At 35.1% G+C, this 25,819-nt stretch overlaps 1 protein-coding gene across 2 annotated transcripts in view; it reads right to left on the bottom strand.

Moving 5' to 3' along the window:
• Window positions 1-25,819, bottom strand: part of GALNT13 (polypeptide N-acetylgalactosaminyltransferase 13) — a 574,420-nt gene that overhangs the window by 526,094 nt on the left and 22,507 nt on the right. For both annotated transcript variants that reach the window (XM_037849905.1, XM_037849906.1), the window contains exon 2: window positions 9,389-9,459. The gene's annotated coding sequence lies outside the window, so the exon portion shown is untranslated. The remainder of the gene's footprint in view (window positions 1-9,388; window positions 9,460-25,819) is intronic.

The raw sequence follows: 25,819 nt of genomic DNA, 5'->3' as shown, positions 1-25,819 counted from the left end.
CCCTAAAAGCTTACATTAAAAAAGAAGAAAGAGATAAAATCAAAGACCTACTGGCACACCTGGAGGAACTAGGAAAAGAACAGAAACCAATCCAAAGAAAGCAGAAGGAAAGAAATAACAACGATTAGAGCTGAAATAAATGAAATTATAAAATAACAATAGAGAGAATTAACAAAACCAAAAGTTGGTTATTTGAAAAGATCAATAAAGTTGACAAACCCTTAGCTAGACTAAGACAAAAAGAGAGAAGATGCAAATAAGTAAAATCAGAAATGAGAAGGGGATATTAGTACTGACCTCATAGAAACAAAGGCTCATAAAATGTTACTACGAACAACTGAATGCCAAGAAATTAGATGGCCTAAGTAAAATGGATAAATTTCTAGAAGCACACAAATGACCTACAGTGACTCTAGAAGAAACAGAAGACCGTTAACAAACCAGTCACACGTAAAGAGATTGAATCAGTCATCAAAGACCTACCAACAAAGAAAAGCCCAGGACAACATGGCTTCACAGGCGAACTCTACCAATAGTTCCATAAAGAATTAATACTCATCCTGCTCAAACTCTTCCAAAACAATGAAGAGGAGGGAACACTACCTAATACATTTTATAAGGTCAACACCACCCTCATACCAAAGCCAGATAAAGATTGTACAGGAAAAGAAAATTACAGACCTATTCTCCTTGTGAATATAGATACATCCTGAACAAAACAGATGCAAATAAAATCCAACAGCAAATCAAAAAATTAGACACCATGATCATGTATGTTTTATACCACGTTGCAAGGTTATTCAACACAAGAAAATCAATTAATGTAATACACCACATTAAAAAAATGAAAGGAGAAAAACCACATGCTAATCCCACTTGATGAAGAAAAGGCATTTGAAAAAATTCAGAATACTTTCGTGATAAAAACACAAAGAAAACAGGAGTAGAAGGAAACTTGATATGATATGGGCATATCATATGATTATATGATAAAGGGCATATAAAAACCCATAGCTAACATCATACTAAATGGTCAAAGGCTGAAAGCTTTTCCTCTGAGATCTGGAATATGACAAGGATGGCCACTGTCACCACTACTATTCAACATGGTACTGGATGTTCTAGCCAGAGCAATTAGGCAAGGAAAAGAAATAAAAAGCATCAAAATTGGAAAGGAAAAAGTAAAACTTTCCTTGTTTGCAGATGACGTGATCCTATAAGTAGAGAATCTCAAAACATCTACAACAAAGCTACTAAAGCTAATTAACAAATTCAGTAAAGTAGCAGGGCAAGAGACAGACATGCAAAAATCAGTAGCATTTCTATACACTAGTAATAAGCAGGCTGAAGAGGAAATCAAGAAAAAAAATCCATTTACAATAGCAACTAAATGAATCATATATCTAGGAATAAATTTAACCAAGGATATAAAGGACTTATACACAGAAAACTACAAAATACTGCTAAAAGAAATCAAAGAAGACCGAAATAAATGGAAGGGCATTCCATGTTCATGGATTGGAAGACTAAATATTGTTAAGATGTCAATTCTACCCAAAATGATTTACAGATGCAATGCAATCCCAATCAAAATTCCAATAGTCTACATTGCAGAAATGGAAAAGCCAATTATCAAATTTATTTGGATGAGTAAGGGGCTCCCCAAAAGCCAAAACATCTTGAAAAAAAAGAATGGCATTGGAGGGCTCACACTTCCTGACATTAAAGAATATTACAAAGCTACAGCTGTAAAAACACCATGTTAATGGCATAAGGATAGATATACAGACCAACGGAATCAAGGTTCAGAAATAGACACTCACATTTATGGCCAATAGATTTTTGACAAGGCGGCCAAGTCCAAGCAACTGTGAAAGAACTGTCTCTTCAACAAATTGTGGTGGGAGAACTGGATACCCATATGTGAAGGAATGAAGGAGAACTCCTAGCTCGTACCTGTTACGCAAATTAACTCAAAACGGATGAAAGACCTAAATATAAGGACCAGGACTATAAAACTCATAGAAGAAAATGTAGGGAAGCATCTTCAAGATTTGTGTTAAGCAATAGTTTCTTAGACTTCACACCCAAAGCATAACCAACGAAAAATGAAATAGACAATGGGACCGCCTCAAAACTAAAATCTTTTGTGCATCAAAGGACTTTGTCAAGTGAAGACACCCCACTCAATGGGATAAAATATTTGGAAACCATATATCTGATAAGAGATTAATATCCAGAATATATAAAGAAATCCTACAACTCAACAATAAACAGAAAAACAGCCCAATTGAAAAATGGGCAAAAGACTTGAATAGACATTTCTCCAAAAAGGATATACAAATAGGTAAAGAGCACATGAAAAGATGCTTAACATCACTAGCTGTTAGAGAAATGCAAATCAAAACCACAATGAGATATCATTTCACACCAAGTAGAGTGGCTACTCTTAAGAAAAGACAAAGCTACAAGTATTAGAGAGAATGTGGAGAAACAGGAACACTCATTCAATGCAAGTTGTAATGTAAAATGTGCAGCCACTGTTGAAGACAGTTTGGAGGTTCTTCAGAAAACGAAGTATAGAATTGCCACATGATCCCACAATCCTGCTACCAGGTATATACCCAGAAGAAATGAAAGCCAGGGACTTGAACAGACATTTGCACACCGATGTTCATAGCAGCATTATTCACCATTGCCAAAGGATGGAAGCAACCGAAGTGTCCATCAACTAATGAATGGATAAACAAAATGTGGTATACACACACAATGGAATATTGTTCAGCTGTAAGAAGAAATGAAGTCCTGATGCACATGACAACATGGATGAACCCTGAGGACATTATGTTGAATGAAATAAGCAAGACACAAAAGAATAAATATTGTATGATATCATTGACATGAACTAATTATAATAAGCAAACTCATAGAATTAAAATCTATAATATAAGTTACCAAGGGATGGAATAGAGGTAGAGAAAGGGAAGCTGATACTTAATTTGTGCAGAATTTCTATTTAGGTTGATTGTAAATGTTTGGAAATGGACAGAGGTGATAGTAGCACATTACTGTGAGTGTAATTAATAGTGTTGTAGTATGCTGGTGAATGTGGCTGACGGGAAGTTTTGAGTTGTGAATGCTACTAGAAGGAAAGTTAGAAGATAAAACTTCACTATGTATAACATAGTGAACCCTACTGTAGATGATGGATTGTAGCTAATAGTACAAATACAAGAATGTTTCTTTAAGAATTATAACTCATTTATGTCAGTATTACAAGGTGCTAATAATAGGGTGAAATATGAGAAAAATACACCTAATGTAAACTATGGATCATAGATAAAAGAAATATTTTAATATTCTTTAATTAATTGTAACAAAGGTACCACACTAATGAAAAGCACCAACAACAGGGAGGTAAATGCGAGAGCTGTATTTTTTACATGACTTTTCTGTAAACCTACAATCTCTTTAATTAAAATTATAACAATACTCAAAAAATTATCTCAGTAATAATTTTTGATATTGATTACATCTTGAAAAGATAATGTTCTGGATATGTTGTGCTAAATAAAATACTTTATTAAATAAAAAACTTATATAGAGCATATCCATTAACTACACTGAAAGTAAGCTAGACATCAACAATAATAACAGCCAACAAGAATGTTCAGACATTCAGATATACTTCTGGTTAACCCACTGCTCAAAGAAATTAGCATTTTTTCTAATTAGTTATTTCATTTTTTAGAGTAGTTTCAGGTTTACAGAAAAATTTAGAGGAATATACAAGGAGTTCCTATATGTGCTTTTTCCCCCACATACATTTTCCCCCACTATTAACATCGAACATTAGTGTGGTACAATTAATGAACTAATATTGATACATTATTATTAACTAAAGTCTGTGGCTTACATTAGTATTCACTTCTTGAATGTACAGTTCTATGGGTCTTAACAAATGCATAATGTCATGTATCCTCCATTACAATATCATACAGAATAGATTCACTGCCATAAAAATCCCCTTTACCCTGCCTACTTATTCCTCCTCCTCCTCTCTTCCCCCTCCCTCCTATCTGGCCCCTGGCAAACACCGATCTTACTACCGTATCTAGGAGTTTGCCTTTCCAGAATGCTGTACAGTTGGAACAATATTGTATATAGCCTTTTCAAACTTGTTTTTTATATTTAGCAATATGTATTTACAGTTTTCCATGTATTTTCATGGCTTAATAGCTCATTTCTTTTAATTGATGAATAATATTCCATTTCATGAAAGTACTACAATCTGTTTATTCATTCACTTATGGAAGGACATCTTACTTTCTTCCAATTCTTGGCAATTATGAATAAAGCTGCTAAAAATATTCAGATGCAAATTTCTGTGTGAGCATCAGTTCTCAATTCTTTGGGGTAAATGCCTAGGAACTCAATTGCTGGATCATTTGGTAAGCCCATGTTTAACTTTATAAAAAACTGGCAAACTGTCTTTCAAAATGGCTGTACCATTTTTGCATTCCCACCAGCAATGAAGGAGAGTTCCTGTATCTCAACATCCTCATCATTTGGTGTTGTCTGTTTTGGATTTTAGCCTTTCTAATAGGAGTGCAGTAGCATCAAATAGGAGTGTAGTGGCATCTCATTGTTGTTTTTATTTGCAATTCCTTAATGACATATGAGGTTGAGCATATTGTTATATGCCACTTTTCATCTGTATTCTTATTTGGTGAAATATTTGTTCAAATATTTTGCCCACTTTTAAACTTTGTCTATTTTCTTACTGTCTCATCTTAAGAATTCTTTGTATATTTTAGCTCAAGTCCTTTATCAGATACATGCTTTGGAAATATGTTCCCCTAGTCTGTGGCTTGTCTTTTCATTCTGTAAATATAAAATCTTTGAAAACCAAATGATAAGAAAAATACAAGAAGTATAAATTTGCATGTTGCAATTAAGAAGGGCTTAGAGAAAATTTTAAAGACTTTTTCATCATATTAGAAAAGAAAAGTTGTAAATAAATGAGTTTAGCAGCTATATAGTCTTTTAAAAGAAGGGCAAATTAAAATCATGTAAAGAAGAATAAAAGGAAATAAGATTTAAAGATAAATGAAATAGAATATAAATGTACAATCACTAGCCACAAGGTTATATGTGGAAAGAATAAAAAAAAATTGATAAATACCTGACAAGTTTCCTTAAGAACGAACAAAATAAAGTAAAAATAATAACCAATTTCAAAATGACACAACAGATATTACAAAAACTGAAAAATTATGAGGACAACATAAACTAATAAACTTGATAAAATAGATAAAATGGACACATTCTTAGTGAACTCAATTTACCATAAATTCCCACAGAGGAATTACAAAATATAAGTGGTCTATAACACTTAAAAATTTAAATCTGTAAATAAAATAGCCTAGAAAATAAAATTTCAATAGCTTCATTTCCCAACATATTTTATGAAGCCCTTAAAATCTTAATGCCAAATCTATAAGAAAAATAATAGACTTATCTCACATTAAACATGGATGCAAAAATCCCAAACATAGTGCAAACTAAATTTAGCCACATATGATATGGTGATGCATTATAACCAAAATGAGTTTATTCCAGGAATACAAGTTTAGAGGAAAAATTTAAAAATCAATCAAAATAGACAGTTCCTCAAAAAGTTAAACTAGAATTACCATATGACCCAGCGACTCCATTCCAAGGTACATACACAAAAGAATTGCAAAGACACTCACATACTTGTACATGATATCAGCACTATTTGGAAAAGCCAAAAGGTGTTAACAACCCAAATGGTCTTCAACACACGAATGGATAAACAAAATGTGGTATAAACAAACAATGGAATATTATTCAGCCATAAAAAAAGAATATACTGAAACAAGCCGCACTATGGACAAACCTTGAAAACTTCACACTAAGTGAAAAAAGCCAGACACCTAAGTCATATATATATGAATCTACTTAAATGAAATAACCAGAAGAGGTAAATTTATAGAGACTGAATGTAGACTGGTGTTTGTCAAGGGCTGAGAGAAAGGGTAATGGGGATTAACTGCTTAATGGGTATGGGATTTTCTCTTGGGGAGATGAAACATTTTGGAACATAATATAGGTGGTGGTTGCACAACACTGTGAATTTATAAATGCCACTGAATTGTAAACTTTAAAATAGTTACTTTTATGTTATATGAATTCAACCTCAATCAAAACAAGGAAAATAAATCAACAAATATAAACCATCAGATTAACAAAGAAAAAGAGAAAAACCATTTGATAACTCAATAGATGAAAAAAAGCACTTGATAAAATTCAAAATCCATTTATGATTAAACTAAAATGTGGCTCTTTATCCAAATATACCTAAATTCTAAAAATTAGCAATAAAAAGAAAATCAACACTATAGAAAAGTAGGCAAAACACTTGAACAGGCAATTCACAGATAATAATATCCATAAGGTAGTTAAGCCACATGATATAACCATATTATTCAACAGGGAAATGTAAATTTCACTCTTACCAGAATGGCTAAAATTAATGCTCATATGCTACTTACCAAAGTTTAATTAGTATTATTAACTACTTTGGAAACTATTTGTTATTATCTATTAAAATTGGATATATGCATACATTAGGACCCAGCTATTCCACAACAGAAATTCATGTACATGAGCAATAAACATTTAAAAGGATATTCATAGCAGAATTATTCATAATGGCCCAAACCTAGAAACAGTCCAAATATTCATCAATAATACAATCAATAAATATTCTGTAGTGTATTACACAAGGGTAACCACATAGCAATGAAAATACACAAAAATACTGACAAATCTTACAAACATATGTTCAGGAAAAGAAACTAGACCAAATGAACACATGCTATATAACTATTATATATGAATTTAAAAAGGAGGCTAAACTAAAACTTTTCACTTAGGGATGCAAATAGAGATATTAAAACTATAAAGATAAGCAAAGAAGCTATTACCACAAAAATTAGAATAATGTTACCTATCTGGAAATAGCATTTGGGAGGTGGCAAAAGCAGGATGCAGAAAATGTTCTATCTGCGGATGGTTACTCGTGTCTTTGTAAAAATCATTTTTTGTGGACTCAATGCATAAAAAAAAATTCACAATGAACAGCTTAAAATAATACTCTGTAATTATTATTTGATATATTAGAAATAGCTATATGTGAGATGAAGTTCTACAAACATAGCTAACATTTATTGAGAATTTACTCTGTTAGGAGCCACTGTAAGTGCTTTATCTCATTTAACCTTTATAATATTCAGAAGAGATAGTTACTATTATCATCACATTTCAAAGGAAAAGACTGAGACATGGAGAGTTTAACACAAGGTTGACACAAGTCACACAGCTAAAAAGCCCTCAGAATTTGTGATCTGAACCCACATAGTATGATTCTCGAGCACATCTTCTTAAGCAGTGCGTTATGCTGTCTCTCCAAGATGGATATAAACAAGAGGTACCCGTATGTGGGGTGTTATTCTTCCTTTGTCAAAATTATTGTTTAGAATGATAGGTAAACTAAGTCTAAAATATTGGTATTTCATGAACCCAAGATATTAAATCTTTAATTTAACACTCTATCCTTGTTTCATTTTAAGCTCTGCTGAGGAAGGAAGACAAATCACATTAAGATGACATATTTAGTATTCTAATTTATAATTGAGAAATATCATAAATTACACTGCTCCTGTTTCCCAGCACAGGAATGTATACAAGAGAGTCATCATTAATCGTAAGGGTTATTTCTGCCCTAAGGTCACAAGATTTTTCTTCCTACTCAAAGTCCTAGCTAAAAAGGGGGTAAACTGTGAAAAAAAATTGTTTCTCCAACTACTGAAAGCATCATTTTCCATTTCAGTCAACTTGGAAACCTCACTGTTTTTTTAGAGGAATGATAGTCGAGTAGTTAACTGCCCAGATCTGGGAGCAGACTGAGTGGGAAAACATCAGCTCTGCTATTTTCTAGTTATGTGGTCTGGGACAATTTACATAACTAATTTCTGCCTGTTTCCTCTTGTGCAAATGGGTATGGCAGTAGTATCTAATTCTCAGGGTTCTTTGAAGATTAAAAGGAACAATAAATATGAAGCATTTAAAACAGAGCCTGATATTTAGTAAATGCCACACAAGTGTAAATTATCAATATTTCTTCCTGACCCTATGTCCTTCAAAATCTCACCTGCAATTTTATCCCTGTATTATCCATCCCCACTAATACAACTCAGGTCTTAGACTCATACCTTCATTCTTATACTATTACAATTCCCTAAAAATGTTCTTGTTTACAAGTCTTCCAGCTAGACTCCATTCTGAAGACACCACCAGATTAAACAAAAAATAAATTTGTATTTCCAAGACTGGCCCTCACAAAGAGTATCTTTATAAATTACCTTCAATTAAATTCAAATTCCTTATTCTGGTTATCAGTATTTCTTACAACATGGCTCCAGCCTTACTGTCCAGTATCATTACTCCACACAAGAAACTTGTGTTTCCAAAGTAATTAATTTGCCATTCACTAAACGTGAAGTATGCCTCTTTAGCTCTAAAGTTTGGTATGCCATTTCCTTTGACTTCTCTGTTAACATTTTCCACCTGCATCAAAATCGAGCCCAAATGCAATCTCCGCGATGAAATCTTGAACCAAAGTAGTTCAGAATTCTACTCCTTTTCACTTACTCTAATGCTTGATATTTTCACATACTTACACGTTATGATTTCTCAAATTATTTGAAATGTCTTTTTGCTTTGTTTAGTTTGTACCATTCTCTTGACATAAATTACTCTATCCTCTGCTTTGGTTATGCCTGGGCATATTTTACTTCCTGAAATTTAAGACAGAATTTCCTTGAGAGTAACTTTTATCTTTTCCTCCCACTTGCTACTGGCACAGTGCCTGGCACTGTGTAGGAGCATGCAATAAATATGTAATTATATGAAATATAATTACTAAATTAAATCACTGCCTCTGTCCCTCGGAGACCAAATTGAGCAGGTTGTAAAATATATTAACTCAAATCTCCTTTTCAAAAAATTTCACATCAACAATGGCTAATACCGTTAATCATTTCCTTCACTCTGACTTATGAGTCAGAGTGTGTGAAAAACAGAACAATTGTAAAATCAGTCATGAGAAATCTTGAAATTACACAACTTAATTCAGACTAGCAAATAGCTCATCCAAGTTTTATATTTTACATACTTTTTTTCCCTCAATATTCACAAATGTCAAGAACTGTAAATAAAAATGTGTTCTTTTATGACTGTCTGCCAAATCCATTCAGCATGACTGCAATTGAGTGGAAGAATAAAAATATGTATTACTTACTGTATATGGTGCTTGGCAATTTCAAAATGATTTGCAAACACTCATCCTCAAAATACTCCTACAAAATGCATCTGTGGAGGAAAGAAAAAAATACCAAAGAGTAAGCAATTTGTCAAGGTTACAGAAAAAAATGAGTCCAGACCAACACACACTCAGATCCTATAGACTTTAACATATTGAAATAATTGCCAAATACAGAATATATAGCTAGCAAAATATAATGGTTGATGAAAAAAAAATTCTCAACTCTATGCAAATATTCTAAAAATCAGTCAAGAAGAGTACTCTTAAATAAGAAGTAAGAAAAACCTGTATATTAGCTTCAGAATTATATGCTAGAAACAAAATGGCTCCCAGAAGACTGACAGAACAACATAAAAGCAATTTAAAAATCTGAGGTGTTTAGATATAAATTTAGTTGGAAATTTGCAGTGATTATTCAAATAACTCAAGTTTTAACACATACTTTTGTCTGCTACATGTAGATTATTGAGGTAGAAGAGAGTTTTGCTTGATTTATCCAGAGAATTGCACCAATTCAGTTTGTAATTACATTTCAAATCTAATTGCAAATCATATACTGAGAAAAATGTTGGCATACGACTTGCACACCTCACAAAAATATACCAAGAGATCCATTTTCTCTTTTCCAGGAAGTCAATGTGATTACAAGGAGACAGTTATTTAATCAGATTTTATTAGTTAATTTGTTTCAGAGGCAGAGTATTGGGGATAACATTTGTTAATTTCAAAGCTCAAAATATTTCAACTTAAATGGATTTTATGCTACTTAGTATATGTTTTATAAAAGAACTGTTCAAAGGAAACAAAGTAAAAAATAACCTCATGAAAATTATACATAGCCCTTTAAGCACAGTTTGTTGATTCAAATAGATGAGATACACAGTGGACAATACAAATAAAAATTCCCCTAAGTGTGGCGTATACGTATTAGCAAGCATCTTCAGAGGAACTATAGCTCTCAGTGAAAAATCAAAAGCATTTCTGACAGAAAGATTTGCTCCTTTAGAGTACCACGCAGAAATAACAGTTTACAAATAAAGGAATGGTGCTTTTGTGTTCACCAAAATGTAACCAAATCAACCGTTCAACAAACAGAACAAACATTCTGAGTAGAAAGCCTAATTCATCTTTCTCTAGTGTGTGAAAGACACCAACAAGACACTCACCTCTACCTGGCACAAGAATAAATGATTTTAGTAAGGCCTAACACATAGCTTCTCAAATGAGAGGATGCTGCATATGGTTAGTAAGCTTCGAGCGAAATAGCAAAAATCAATCCAAAGTTCCCAATAAATTATGTATTCTTAAAATTTTGTTTTTCTAAGAATAAAACTTAGAACTTAATACAAGGTACAAATTCACTCTCATGTATAATTTGAATAGAATTATAAAGTTATAACAATTGGAAGATTTGTATAATTCTTCACACATTTGTGTATTAATCCTCACAGACATGAGACTGAGGTTAATACACATCATGTGACTTGCCCAATTCGACAGAGCTAATACGAGGTGAGCCTGGTCTCAGAGGCTTTACTGACCCAGGTTTCTCCTTCCTACACCTGCCAGTCCCTATATTCAGTACAAACGTTGCAAACTGGGGACCTAATAACCAGGTCTGGATAACTGATGTATTTTGTTTGTCCCACACCATGGTTTTAAAAATATTAAACAATATTCAAAATCAGGAGATTTTTCATAAGAACTCTAGCTTTTGGAAAGAGTGAAGATATTTTAAGACTAGGCTCATAACATCTGCACAGCTCAAAGAAGTGGCTGCCCCTCTTACATGGGGCATTCTCTCTGCACTTGCCTCAGCCCTACTTTTGCAAATTATCTTTTACTCTGACAATATCAAGCACTGGAATATTTTGCTTCCAGTATAAGCACTACTTACCTACCAAAGAAGATCAGTCCTCTTTGTTTTCTGGGAAACCACAGGAAGGACTTTCTTCAGTTATGCGCAAAAAGCCCATTTCACTAATTAAAGCAACTGTTTATAACTACTATTTTTCACTGGATTTTTATAATCAGGTGCTATTGATAAATTATCTTGTTTATATCTGTACACATTTTTAAATTTTATAGATTTAAATTTCCATTCATTTTAATTTATATGTGGGAATTTTGTAAGCTAAAGGAGAAAGTTGCAAACATGATGAGTCCATTGTTAAGAGAGTCAATGATCTCAAGTAATAATTTTACATTTACCATAGACATGTCTTTCAGAGGAGATACTTCCTGGATTAATAGGTGTAGTGCTTGATAAAATAATTATAATGATAAAGAGGAAAAAAACCTTCAATTTAATTAAATGGTCTAATTTAAAGGAACACTGGTTACTAATGGTGAAGCTATACAATTCACAATTCTGATTAAATCATGGCATATTGCAAAAATGTTTTGAAATATCAACATGCATTGTGGAGTGTTTAAAAAATAAGGAATTGGAATAGATGTAATAGTCATCTCCTAAATCTGAGACTCTTCACACATCCTGCAAAAATACATATAGCCAACAAAACAAATGAAAACACACAAATCCTAGGCCTTCGGCAAAACTGGGAATTGGAGAACAATAAAAATATCAAATTACCTGCAAATTCAGAATCAAACACCAATTTCTAACACAGCTACCTTTCAAGCTCTCACCATATATATTACATAGATCCAGGGGTCCAGGGATACTCTGAGGAAGACAGAGGGACACAAAAATCACTCACAAAAAGAAAGCCCACTCAAAGTGTGAAAATGCTGAAAAGTATCCTGGCATATTTAAATACTGAATAGAGGGGAGAAACTTAAGGGTATATAGAATTTGAGGTGAGACTACTTCTTCCTGAGAAAATGAGAGTAAGATATCTTAAAATGATGGGGATGTGTCAAAAATCACAGGCCCCACCATCAAGAGGCCCCCACTGGCCAAATCTGGGACAAATGGAGTATCAAAACAAATAATGATTGTAAAGGTTTAAAACTCATTAAATAAAATAAGACAGAAATCAACAAATTAATAAAGTATATGAGAAGGAAGGGAAAACTCTTCCATAGAGTGCAATGTCACCTAACAAATATAGACGGAATGATGGAGTTAGGAAACCACCATTAAGCAAACACCATAGTAAATAACTCAGTCAAGAAAACTCCAGTGGAGCAGCACAAGTGGGTAAAAGTTTGATGGCAAACAAGGTATTTCCATAACCTTAAAGTAATTTCCACAAATCACTTATTAATTACACAAGAAAAAATAGTGCCTTGCTTTGGAGAAACCCGACAGAGACTACCTTAACTAAGTGATCAAAAACATCATCAACAAAGGGACAGATAGACATCATGTGACCCCAAGTCTGATGCACTGAGAAGGCTGCATCATCACTTCCTTCGTATGCTTGCCAGAAGTTCATAATCTGAATCTAGTCATTAGGAAACATCAGGCAAACTCAAATTGAGGATATTCCACAAAATGTCTGGCCTGAACTCTTCAAATGTCAAAGTAATTAAAGACTAAGGAAAACTTTCAGATCAAAGGATGCTGAATAGACATAAAAAAAACCTAATGCAATGTGTGATCCTTAATACATATTGTAAATTACATAATAGTATTCTATTGATATTAATTTTCCTAATTTTCATAATTCTACTGTGGTTATATGTAAGTCAATGTCCTATTCTTGGAAATACATTTTGAAATACTTCAGGTAAAGAAGTTTGATGTCTGCAACTTATTCTCAAATCATTCAGTAAAGAAAATGTGAACCATATGTTATATCTCATATAGATATCATATATGAGAATGAAAAAGGGGCAAAGTGTAAACCATTGATGAATCTTTAAAAGAGTATCCAGGGTTCTTAGTAAAATACTTGAAAATTTTCTGTATGTTTGAAACCATATCAAAATTCAAAGGTATAGAAAAAATGTGGAACTAACTAAATGTTTTATTTCCATTGGGATATTTTGGACTCACAGAGAAACAGTAAAACACAGATAAATCAATTAAGTGTTTTTAAAATAAGAAAAAAAATAATTTTTTAAAAAAATCAGTCATTCCCCATTGTTTTCAGACAATTAGGGTAACAAATCCAGAATAACACACACACACACACACACACACACACACACACACACACATACACATGCATAATAAATACATACATACACAGGAGAATGAAAACAAATGTGAAATCTAGTTGGGGTTTTTATTTATACCACAATATTAAATTGTAGTTGGCAAATTTAAAAATCTAAGATTAAATAATGGAATAATATTAACAAAACAAATGAAAGTAGTCAGCAATTAAAGAAAAAAATTAAAATATTATCGAGCATACAGTCTTTAAAGGTAATCAATGTAAGTACCTCACAAACAGTATATAGTATCTTTTTTTTTCAATTGCCATTTTAATCAGTGGTTCTTATCAAACTACAACTTATTTCAGACCCCCTTTCTTTCTTCCCATATTCACTTTGGATTCCTGCAAATCCCCCACAAATTTAGCACCTTTCCTAATCAGCAGAATCCATATTTTGTATTCTTAAATTCTGGGGATCAATACAAATGCCATTTTCTAAGCATCTAACAGACCATCCTGGGATTTTACGTGGTTTGCTCAGTAGGTCACTGATTCAATGCCAAGCTATGTCTCACTTTACCAAAGACACATTTTCTTTCCTGGTTGATGAGAGCATCACGTGATACAGAAAATAAACCTTACTGAAGAGAAGATATATGGACTCTTTTGCTTCTTCTGATATTTAAGTTCTGTCATTGTGTCAGAAGATTAAAATTGGATTAATTCCAGATGATTTACTTCTCACAAAGTCATGTTGGTTTTACCCCAATTTTTCTTACTCTTTGAGGTATATTAAAATCACTGCCTTTTTTATTTATAAGTCTATTTTCCTGGATATCAAAGCAAGGCTGATTAGTCTTTTACTTCAAAAATCAGCACTAGTTTCCTCTCTTCCTCATTCTCTCTCCAATTTCATTTGACCGTGTAGAGCCCTAAACTAACTCACTTGAACACTTTCCAGTTATGAACATAACTTCATAATAATTCTATGATAATTTCAATCATGATAGGAGTGACAAATCATCATCCCCTGGTTTGTGGACAATAGGTGTTTAGAAGTAATTTTCATGAAGTCCATTAGCCAACACACCTTAGTGCATAATTTCAGTCTATACACCAGGGTTAATGCCTAGAAAATGCCTTTGCGAAGATCCTGGCACCCTTGCCTCTTGATCTTTGACAGTATACATGTGGCATCCTTAACTGAAGACTTTTATCCATTCCTCTTTTTCATTCGTCCAGATTGGGAGAATTCAGAGACCTGTTTCTTAACACAAGTAGGTTCTCAGTCAATTATTTGTTCCTTTTATTTTATTTCAATTTTTTATTATTGTATCTTTAAGGAGTTGACAAAGTATCTGTCCCAAACTCACAACTTCTCTATTTAAAGAGTGTTACATGTCTTCTCCTTCATCACCCACCCCTAACTAAATGAAGAGATATGAGAAAATGTTGGTTCCTTCATCTCGCAACAAGAAAGTCAGAAAGTTCTGCTTTACTCACTCCACCACACTCCCAGCAAATACATACTAAAGTACCACATTTTTAACTCCCTTCACTTCATTATTTCCTATCCTCTGAAGGACTTTTGCCTTTTTCTTTGTATAACTTTAACTTTGATCCAGTGATTCCACTTCCATGAAGGTATTCTAAGAACTAATAAGAGATATAGAAAAGATTCTTGTTTGAAGAACTTCATCACCATGTCATTTTAATGTTTATAACTATAAAATCATAAAAGTAATTAGAACGTCTATTAGTTATCAACTAAATAAATTGTATTCAATCACAAAATCATGCCTCAAATATTACTTATTTATATGCTTAAATCTTCAATAAATTGTCTAAGCAATATAATTTCTAAAATAACATGAATAAAGTAGCAATTGTGTAAATATTTAAAATCTATACAAATTCAGAAAAATTAGAGGAATCAATCACAAAATGCTGTTATCTCTGAATGATAAAAAATGTAGGTAATTTTAATTTTTTTATATTTTTCCTAATTTTACAAATCTCCTACAAAAAAAAATGTATCATTTTATAACACAAAGAAATGGATGCTAGTTTAAAAACTCAGAGGGAAACTAAAGCAACAAAGTACTCTTAGGTAAGATCTAACTACACAGCTTTGGCAGAACTTTCTAGCATTAAAAGAACTAGAAACTAGTATAGGAAAAATTAGGGCATAATTAAACCAATAAGGTATAGTTTTCAAAAAAGTTAATAGAATGTGATTTTTTTATGTGATGTGGCTGGACTTGCCAGGTGCATGCCAATATCTAGTCTCTCCTCCTATAGCTTCTATGTGCACTTGTAAGTTCTTTGGCCTTTGCCTGCCTGAAATGCAAATATAATGGGTGGAACTCTGGCAGATATTTTGAGTGAATGAGAAATTATTAAAACATAAGGATCCCAGCTCCCTAGTGTATTAGTTAGGGTTTTCTAGAGAAAAAGAACCAACAGAAGATATCTGTAAATACGAGATCTTATAAAAGTGTCTCATGCAAATGTGAGGATGCATGAGTTCAAATTCCGTAGGGCAGGCAGCGAGCTGGCAACTCCAATGAAGGTCTTCAACGAACTCCCCGAGAGAGGCTGCCTGGCTGAAGAAGAAGTGAAAGTTCTCTATCTTCTCCCTTAAAAGTCTTCAATTGATTGGATTAAATCCAGCTGACTGAATCCCTCATTGCGGAAGGCATGCCCTTCATTGGTGTTATCAGCCACAGATGCAATCAATTTACTGACAACTTAATAAACCAGCTTTCTGGTTCATTAACCAGCCACAAGTGCCCTTACAGTAATGGTTAGGCTAGCGCTTGCTTGACCAGACACCTGGGCACCATCACCTCACCAAACTGACACATGAACCTAACCATCATACTTGGTGACATTAAAGAACCTCCTTATCAGGCTTGGACTACTGACACCAGGACTTCATTATTTTCTGGGGGTACAATAAAATACTAATTTCTTTAGACCACTGTGGGTAAACACTGGACACCATATTTTCCAATAAATCACAGCTAAAAGTAAACAAAACTTTTCTTTGCCATGGAATTGCCATGGTTATTCATTACCAAATATTAGGGGTCACATATCAAGTCATAATTAACATGAAGAAAAATTCAAAGGCATTCAAAGGACAGAGGCAGAAGGAATTAACATTTGAGAAATTAGAATACATCAAAAATGACTCAGATAGAGAAATTTATATTTTGTACAAGAAAATATTTAGTATATTTTATTGTATTTAATTGCAAAAGGATTGTTTTCAAAATTAGATTCCAAGAAATGAAATGACTTTAACAGTGGCAGCAGAAATTAATTAGGCATTAAAATAATTTCCAGAAACTAAAGATAGTTTGGATACCAGTTAGTTTTTCAAGTGAGCACTCTTTTGAACATCTTTAATCCTTAATTTAGAACTGAGGCATTTCAAATCACAAGGTCCAATTAGAAGTGTGGTGTGAATGTGTGAGGAACTTTAGGTACAGGACATGAGTTAGTTTTACATCATGTTTTTGGTAAGTATTTGTGATTTCTTTATGTTTTATGCCACTATTTAAACTGGCAACATTTTGTTTTTAATTCTTCTGAGGACAAAGTAAAATTTAGTGAAAGCACATCCTTCACTCCCTACACCATCCAAATATGACCACATCCTCCATCCCAAATGCTCTTCTGCAATGTGACCTTGGCATTCCCCATCACAAACTGAAGTCTATTTATCCACCTCCTGGTACCTAAGCAGACCCTTGGACTCCTTTGACCAAAAGAATCTGTTAGAGTGATACTGTAGCAGTGCTAGGAGTAGCTAACTGGCCTGGCAGCCTGTGTTTCATGTCTCTTGGAGCTCTGAGCTGTCATGTAAAATGTGTGGGTTACTCTGCTGAAGAGAGAGGCCATGTTGAGGAGCACTAAGGCAACAAGCATTTGAGTAAAGGAACCATATAGGGCATATAGTTCATAAAGCATTTGCATAATTCCAGTCCCAGTCTCTATCTGACTGCGACTCCATGAAAGACACCAACAGAGAATCTTCCAGCTGAATCCATTCAAGTGATTAAACTGTGAGAAATTTTTACACCTTATAATTTAAGCCATTAAATCCCAAGATGGTTTTTTGTATACCAATAGATAACCAGGAAAAAAAAGGTGATCATTCTAAAATCTAAAGTCTGGAATTAAAATGCAATAATCTAGGTAGGTAGACAGGAACTGTGTGGAACAGTCACCTGAGGGAAATCTGTGATCAGTCACACATTGTGCAGCAGTCTGGAATGGGTGGAGCAACTGAGATCTCAGTGAACTTTGTAAGTTTCCCTGGCCAGGGGGCTAATGCCACTACCCGCCAGACAAGCAGACTGTCTTGTGGCTGGTTTCCTGAGGAAGGAGGAAGCGATCTGTGCTGGGAACCACTGGGAGGGAGGCTCAACCTGGCCCCAGTTGCAGAATTGATTAACAAACTCAGACTGCCAAATAAAAACACCAACCACAGATAAACTGAGACCAGACACTAGAGAATCTGGGAGCAATCAGCCAGCAGAGAGGAGACACAGATAGGGAAAACAGCAAAAAAAAAAAAAAAAAAACACAGACTTTTGAACTTTTTTCAGAAGGACACATATGCAAATGCAGGAAGCTGGAGCCTTTCTCTGAAAAGCTGTTTTTTTCTGGTTTCTTGTTTCCTCTTCTCTTGCTCTCCAACTCCTTATCTTTTTGCATTTCAATAGCTCATCAGAGCTCCTGTGTCAACCTGGCCCCTCTGCAAGGGCAGAATTAAAGTTGTCTCAGAGGGCTTATCTTTAAATAGTCCATACTGGGACTGACAAAATTCAGGGGCTGGGGAAAGGCCTTCCATTTAAATTTTTTTTTTTCTTTTCTTTTTCCTTTTTCTTTTTTTTCTTTTTTCTGTTTTGTTGGCTTTATTATTATTATTATTATTATTATTATTATTATTATTATTATTATTGAAATAACTATTCTAAGTAGTCTATTACAGAAAGCTTCAAAGATTTGCAATTGGCCGCTGGACCAAGGCAAGAGTGGAGCTAAGACAGCTCTGAGAGACAAAGCAATGAGTCTAGTGGGGGAGACAATTCCCTAAAGGGCATAACTTCCCAAAGAAAAGGGGAGGGCAGGGAGCCAAGGTCAGGCAGCCAGACCTTCAGAGAACTCATTGCCCAGGGGCTGGAAAACAGAAACCAAATTGAGTCAGCCACACCCCCAACAGAGACAAGGTCTGAAGAGAATTGAAGGAACCTGTGACACCTCTTTACACTGGTGAGGAGCTGCAGGTTGATGAGCACCACCTGCTGGACAGAATAAGGAAAGCAAGGAGTCTGGAGGCTTCACAGGAGGGTCAGAAAACCTTCAGATTCTTATTCTCAGGGAAACTCCAAACCCTCATCCTGAGACTTGTGCCTTTCTGAACTGGGAAAATCTGATTGGGGTCGATCATATTGGAGGAGACTCTCTCACAACAAGGTTACATAGAGGCAGAACAAGAACCAGAAAAACAAGAGGTGAACAACTCTGATCAACTAAACAGAAGTTACAGTAGAGGTCTAGAAAAATTTGAACTGAATGCGAAAGAACAGATTGAGAACAAAGCCAACCAACAAGAAAACCCTAGGTAAAAGAGTGAAAATGAGCTCCAGAATAAACTAACCAAGAAAACCAGATGCCGAGACAGCTTAAGATAACACACCATACTAGGAAACACGAAAATATGGACCAACCAAAGGAACAAACTAACACTTCAGCTGAGATATAGGAATTGAAACAAGTAATTAATAACCAAACAGATCTCCTAAATCAATTAAAAAATCAAGTCAAAAATCAATTCAATTAGCTGAGGGAAGATATGGTAAAGAGATGAAAGAAACAAAGAAGACACTGGGCAAGCATAAGGAGGAACTTGAAAGTATGAGAAAGCAAATGGCAGAACTTTTGGGAATGAAAGTCTCAATAGAAGAAAAGAAAAACAAAATGGAGACTTACAACACCAGATTTGAAGAGGCAGAAGAAAGGATAAGTGAACTAGAAGATAAAACATCTGAAAACCTACACATAAAGGAACAGATAGGGAAAAGAATGGAAAGAGATGAGCAGATAATAGGGAACTAAATGACAACATGAAGTGCACAAATATACATGTTATGGGTGTGCCAGAAGGAGAAGAGAAGGAAAAAGGGGTAGAAAGAATAGAAGAAATAATCACCAAAAATTTCCCAACTCATGAAAGACATAAAATCACAGATTCAAGATGTGCAGTGTAGCCCAAACAGAATAGATCCCAACAGAACTACTCCAAGATACTTATTGATCAGACTGTCCAATGACAAAAACAGAGAGAGAATTCTGAAAGCAGCCAGGGAAAAGTTATCTATCACATACAAGGGAAGTTTGATAAGACTAAGTACAGATTTCTCTGCAGAAATCATGGAGAAGAGAAGGCAGCAGTATGATATATTTAAGCTACTGAAAGAGAAAACTGCCAACCAAGAATTCTATACCCAGCAAAACTGTCTTTCAAAATTGAGGGAAAGAACAAAATATTTTCTGACAGACAGACACTGAAAGAGTTTGTGAATAAGAGGCCTGCACTTCAAGAAGTACTAAAGGGAGTGCTAAAGGCTAATAGAAAAAGACAGAAGAGAGAGGTTTGGAGAAGAGTTTAGAAATTAAGACTATCAGGAAGGAGAGAAAGAGAAAAAAAATAAGATACAACATACAAAATTCAAAAGACAGAATGGTAGAAGAAAGTACTGAAATTACAGTAATAACATTAAATGTCAATGGATTAAATTCCCCAATAAAAAGACACAGACTGGCAGAATGGATTACAAAACAATACCCATCTATATGCTGTCTACAAGAAACTCACTTCAGACACAAGGACAAAAATAGGCTGAATGTGAAAGATTAGAAAAAGATATATCATGCAAACAACAACCAGAAGCACACTCTTAGGCAACCAGTGGGTAAAGGAAGAAATTACAAGAGAAATCACTAAATACCTTGAGGCAAATGAAAATGAAAACACAACATATCAAGACTTATGGGATACAGCAAATGCAGTGCTGAGAGGGAAATTTATTGCCCTAAATGCCTATTTAAAAGAGAAGAAAGAGAAAAAAATTTAGGAATTAACTGCTCACCTGGAGGAACTAGAGAAAAAACAGCAAACTAACCCCAAAGCAAACAGAAGGACAGAAATAACAAAGGAGCAGAAATTAAGGGAATTGAGAACAGGAAAACAATAGAGAGAATCAACAAAACCAGAAGTTGGTTCTTTGAGAAATAAATAAAATCAATGGACCTTTAGCTTTGCTAACAACAACAACAACAAAGACAAGAAAACAGAGAGAGAGAGAGAGACACATGCAAATAAACACAATAAGAAACAGAAAAGGGGACATAACTACTGACCCCACAGAAATAAAGGAGATAATGATAGGATACTATGAGCAACTATATGCTAATAAATTAGACAACCTAGATGAAATTGACAACTTCCTAGAAAAGCATGAACAACCAACATTGACTCAAGAAGAAATAGATGACCTCAACAAACCAATCACAAGTAAAGAGACTGAATCAGTCATGAAAAAGCTCCCAAAGAAGAAAAGCCAAGGACCAGATGGCTTCACACGTGAATTCTACCAAATATTCGAGGAAGAATTAATAACAATCCTGCTCAAACTCTTCAAAAAACTTGAAGAGAAGGGAAAGCTACCCAACTCATTCTATGAAGCCAATATCACCCTAATACCAAAGTCAGACAAAGACAACACAAAAAAAGAAAATTATAGACCAATCTCTTTAATGAGTATAGATGCAAAAATCCTCAACAAAATACTCAAAAATTGAATCCAGCAGCACATTAAAAGAATTATAAACCATGATCAAGTGGGATTTACTCCAGGTATGCAAGGCTTGTTCAACATAAGAAAATCAATTAATGTAATACACCACATCAATAAATCAAAACGGAACTACATGATCATCTCGATTGATGCAGAAAAAGCATTTGACAAAAATCAACATCCTTTCTTGATGAAAACACTTCAAAGCATTGGAATAGAAGGAAACACTCTCAATACGGTAAAGGCAATATATGAAAAACTCACAACTAACATAATACTCAATGGGGAAAGACTGAAAACTTTCTCTCTAAGATCAGGAATAAGATAGGGATGCCCACGATCACCATTGTTATTCAACACTGTGCTGGAAGTTCTAGCTAGAGCAATTAGGCATTAAAAAGAAATAAAAGTCATCAAAATTGGAGAAGAAGTAAAACTTTCACTGTTTGCAGATGACATGATCCTCTATGAGAAAATCCAGAAAAATCTACAGCAAAGCTACTAGAGCTAATCAATGAATACATCAAAGTGGCAAGCTACAAGATCAATATGCAAAAATCCGTAGTTTTCTTATACACAAGTAATGAGCAACAGGAGCAGGAAATCAAGAAAAAAAATTCCAGTTATAATAGCAACAAAAACAATCAAGCATTTAGGAATAAGCTTAACCAAGTCCACAAAAGACCTATACAGAGACAACTATAAGAAACTGCTAAAAGAAATTGAACAGGACCTAAAAAAATGGAAGAACATACCATACTCATGGATTGGAAGACTAAACATAGTTAAGATGTCAATTCTGCTTAAACTGATTTATAGATTCAATGCAATACCCATTAAAATCCCATCAACTTTCTTTGCAGAAACAGAAAAACGAATAACAAAATTTATTTGGAAGGGCAAGGTGCCCCAAATAGCCAAAAATATCTTGAGAAAGAGGAAGGAAGTGAGAGGTCTCTCACTACCTTACTTTGAAGCATACTACAAAGCAACAGTGGTCAAAACAGCATGGTACCAGCATACAGATAGATATACTGACTAATGGAATCGAATTGAGTGTTCAGAAATAGACCCTCTCATCCACAGACATTTGATCTTTGATAAGGCAGTCAAGCCAAAACAACTGGGAGAGAGCAGCCTCTACAGTAAATGGTGTCTGGAGAAGTGGATATCCGTATCCAAAAGAATGAAAAAGGACTCCTTTCTGACACCTTATATAAAAATTAACTCAAAATGGATTAAGGATCTAAACATCAGTGCTAAGAGCATAAGACTTTCAGAAGAACATTCAGGGAAATATCTTCAGGATCTAGTGATAGGAGATGGCTTCCTAGACCTTACACCCAAAGCACGAGCAATCAAAAAAGAAATGGATAAATGGGATCTCCTCAAAATTAAACACTTTTGTACATCAAAGGACTTTGCCTGAAAAGTGAAAAGGCAGCCTATGCAAAGGGTGACAATATTCAGAAACCACATATCAGATAAGGGTTTAATATCTAGAACATATAAAGAAATCCTACAGTTCAAAAAGAGGGAGACACACAACCCAATTAAAATATGGGCAAAAGACATGGATAGACACTTTCCTGAAGAGGAATTACAAATGGCTCAAAAACATAAGAAAAATACTCAACCTCACTGGCTATTAGGGAAACGCAAATCAAAACCATACTGAGCTATCATCTCAACCCACCTTAATGGCCATTATCCAAAAAACAGAAAATTACAAGTGCTGGAGAGGATGTGGAGAAAGAGACACACTTATTCACTGTTGGTGGGAATGCAGAATGGTGCAGCCACTCTGGAAGACAGTATGGCAGTTCCTCAGGAAGCTAAGTATAGAATTGCCATATGATCCAGCAATTCCATTACTAGGTATATACCCAGAGGAACTGAAAGCTAAGACACGAATGGACATTTGTAAACCGATGTTTATAGCAGCATTATTCATGATTGCCAAGAGATGGAAACAGACCAGATGTCCATCAATGGACAAGTGGATAAAAGAACTGTGGTATATACACACAATGGAATATTACACAGCTGTAAGACAGAACAAAGTCTCAGAACATATAATAACGTGGATGAACCTTGAGGATGTTATATTGTGCAAAGTTAGCCAGAAACAAAAGGACAAATACGTATGGTCTCACTAATATGAACTCACATTAATGAACAAACTTTGAGAGTTAAAACTGAGAACACAGGTTATCAGGAGATAGAAAGTTGTTATATTAGGCACTTCATGCTGAAGGATTATAGAATGTTCAACAGGATTGACTGTGTAGATTCAGAAATGGAGAGTGCAGTGCTGTGATGGTAGCACAGTATTGTAGCTGCACTGACCAAGGATGTCTGTGAGTGGGATTGAGGGAGGAGGGCTGGGGGTATGTGTGATACCAGAGGGAAGGATGGACGATAGAGACTGGGACTGTGCAGCTCAGTGAAACCTAGAGTGTTCAGTGATGGTGACTAAATACAGAAAGGTAAAAATGTTTTTACACAGGGTAGAATAGATCAATGGTCACCTCGTGGGATGTTGAAAAGGGGAAGGTACTGGGGGAAAGAATAGAACCAATGCAACTGGGGTTAACAATAACATTGTAGTATGCTCCCATTAAATGTGACAGGGGCAATATATCAAAGCAGAATGTCTGGGAGGGAGGGGTGTAGGGGAGGGGTATGGGATTCTTGGTAGTGTTGTTGTTGACTGATCTTATTGCTGTCTTTTACTTTATTTTTACTTTTCCTTTTATCCTTTTAATTATTCTTTTGTTTCTTTTTTTTCCCCAGTAATGAACATGTCTAAGTGTTAATGACAGAGATGAATGCACAACTATATGATGACACTATAAGCAATATAAGCAATTGATTGTACACTGTGGATGCCTGCATGGTACTTGAATATATCCTTGTAAAATAGCAGGGGAAAAAAATAAACAGAGGGACACAAGTGTTGGAGAGAACTTAGAGAGAGAGATATATATATTCACTGTTGGTGGGGAAGTAGAATGGTGAGAATGGTGTAGCCTATCTGGAGGACAGTATGGTGGTCCCAAAAGAAGCTAGGTATGTGGGGGTTTCAAGGTCCTGCAACCTCAGTATGGGGTATATACTTGGAAGATCAGAGAGCAGGGACAAATGGACATTTATGTACCAGTATATATGGTGGCAGTATTCACTATGTACAATAGACAGAGGTGGCCTAAGAGTATATTGACTGATGAACAGAATGGTGAACTGTGGTTTATGCATACAATAAAAAATTGAGTGGCTACAAGAAGAAATGAAATTGTGAGAGATGCAACTAGGTGAATGGATCTTGAGTACAGCATTTTGAGTAAAGCATGCCAGAAACAAGAGGACAAACATTATAATGCCACACTAACATGGACTAACTATAATGTGTAAACTCTGAGAACTGAATCTTAGAGCACAGCTTACCAGGGAAATGCTGAGTGTAATGGTCTCTAAATTGTAAGCTCTTACAGCAGTCGCATCTATTCCTGAGTTGTAATGGTTATCTCTAAATCCTGAGATGCTGAGCTCCTTGTGTATAACCTGGATGGTCTCTGGGATCTTGGGTATCTGTGTGACACATGAGACTCGGAGTTAGAACTTGGCAGCTATGAATGTCAGTATTACCCCATATGGCAACTGTTGAAAGAGGTGAAAAAGACTTTAGACATTAATTAGAGATATGAATGAAGAGGATCTGTTTAGGACTAAGGCAAATCAGGCCCAAGGGTAAAGGACGATACTGACTGGGTTTTAAAACTACAACTTATATGTGAGACCAAGGGATGAGATGTTTATCTGGTGCAGGATCTATATTTTCCATAACTCACTAGATAATCTAACTTGTACGCTCAGTTTGTTTGAACACCATAGGTGCAGCGCACGGTGAATGGGAAGTGGGATTTGGTGAGTTTGTACAGGCTGGGGTGAAATCCCAATACATCCCAGAGTGATATGGGCAGAGAGTATAAGTGTATTTGTGGGGCCCCCCAAGGAGCTGGGGAGAAATGTGGAAGTGTTGGACTTCCCTACCTGGGCTGATTTTCCCATGAACACTGAGGACTGCCAATTTAGTGGGCCAAGCCTTCAATCTGGGGGCCTTCCCCTGTGAGGCTAGTTGCTGCAAGGGAGAGGCTAAGCCCACTTCCAATTGTGCCTAGGAGTCCCCCCCAGAGAGCCTCTGTGTTGATCAGATGTGGTCCCCTCTCTCTAAGCCCACTGGGGAGGTGAACTCATTACCCTCCCCACTATGTGGGACATGACTCTCAGGGGTGTGAATCCCCCTACCAATGCAGGAAATGACTCCTGGAGATGAGCCTGGACCCAGCACTGTGGGACTGAGATGATGTTCTTGACCAAAAGGGGGAACAGAGATGAAGCAAAGTAGGGTTCCAGTGGCTGAGAGATTTCAAATGGAGTCGAGAGGTCACTTTGGAGAG

Source organism: Choloepus didactylus, chromosome 9 (assembly GCF_015220235.1).
Source record: "Choloepus didactylus isolate mChoDid1 chromosome 9, mChoDid1.pri, whole genome shotgun sequence".
Lineage (NCBI taxonomy): Eukaryota > Metazoa > Chordata > Mammalia > Pilosa > Megalonychidae > Choloepus > Choloepus didactylus.
The sequence above is the reverse complement of the archived record's forward strand: the minus strand, read 5'-3'. Positions and strand labels throughout refer to the sequence as shown.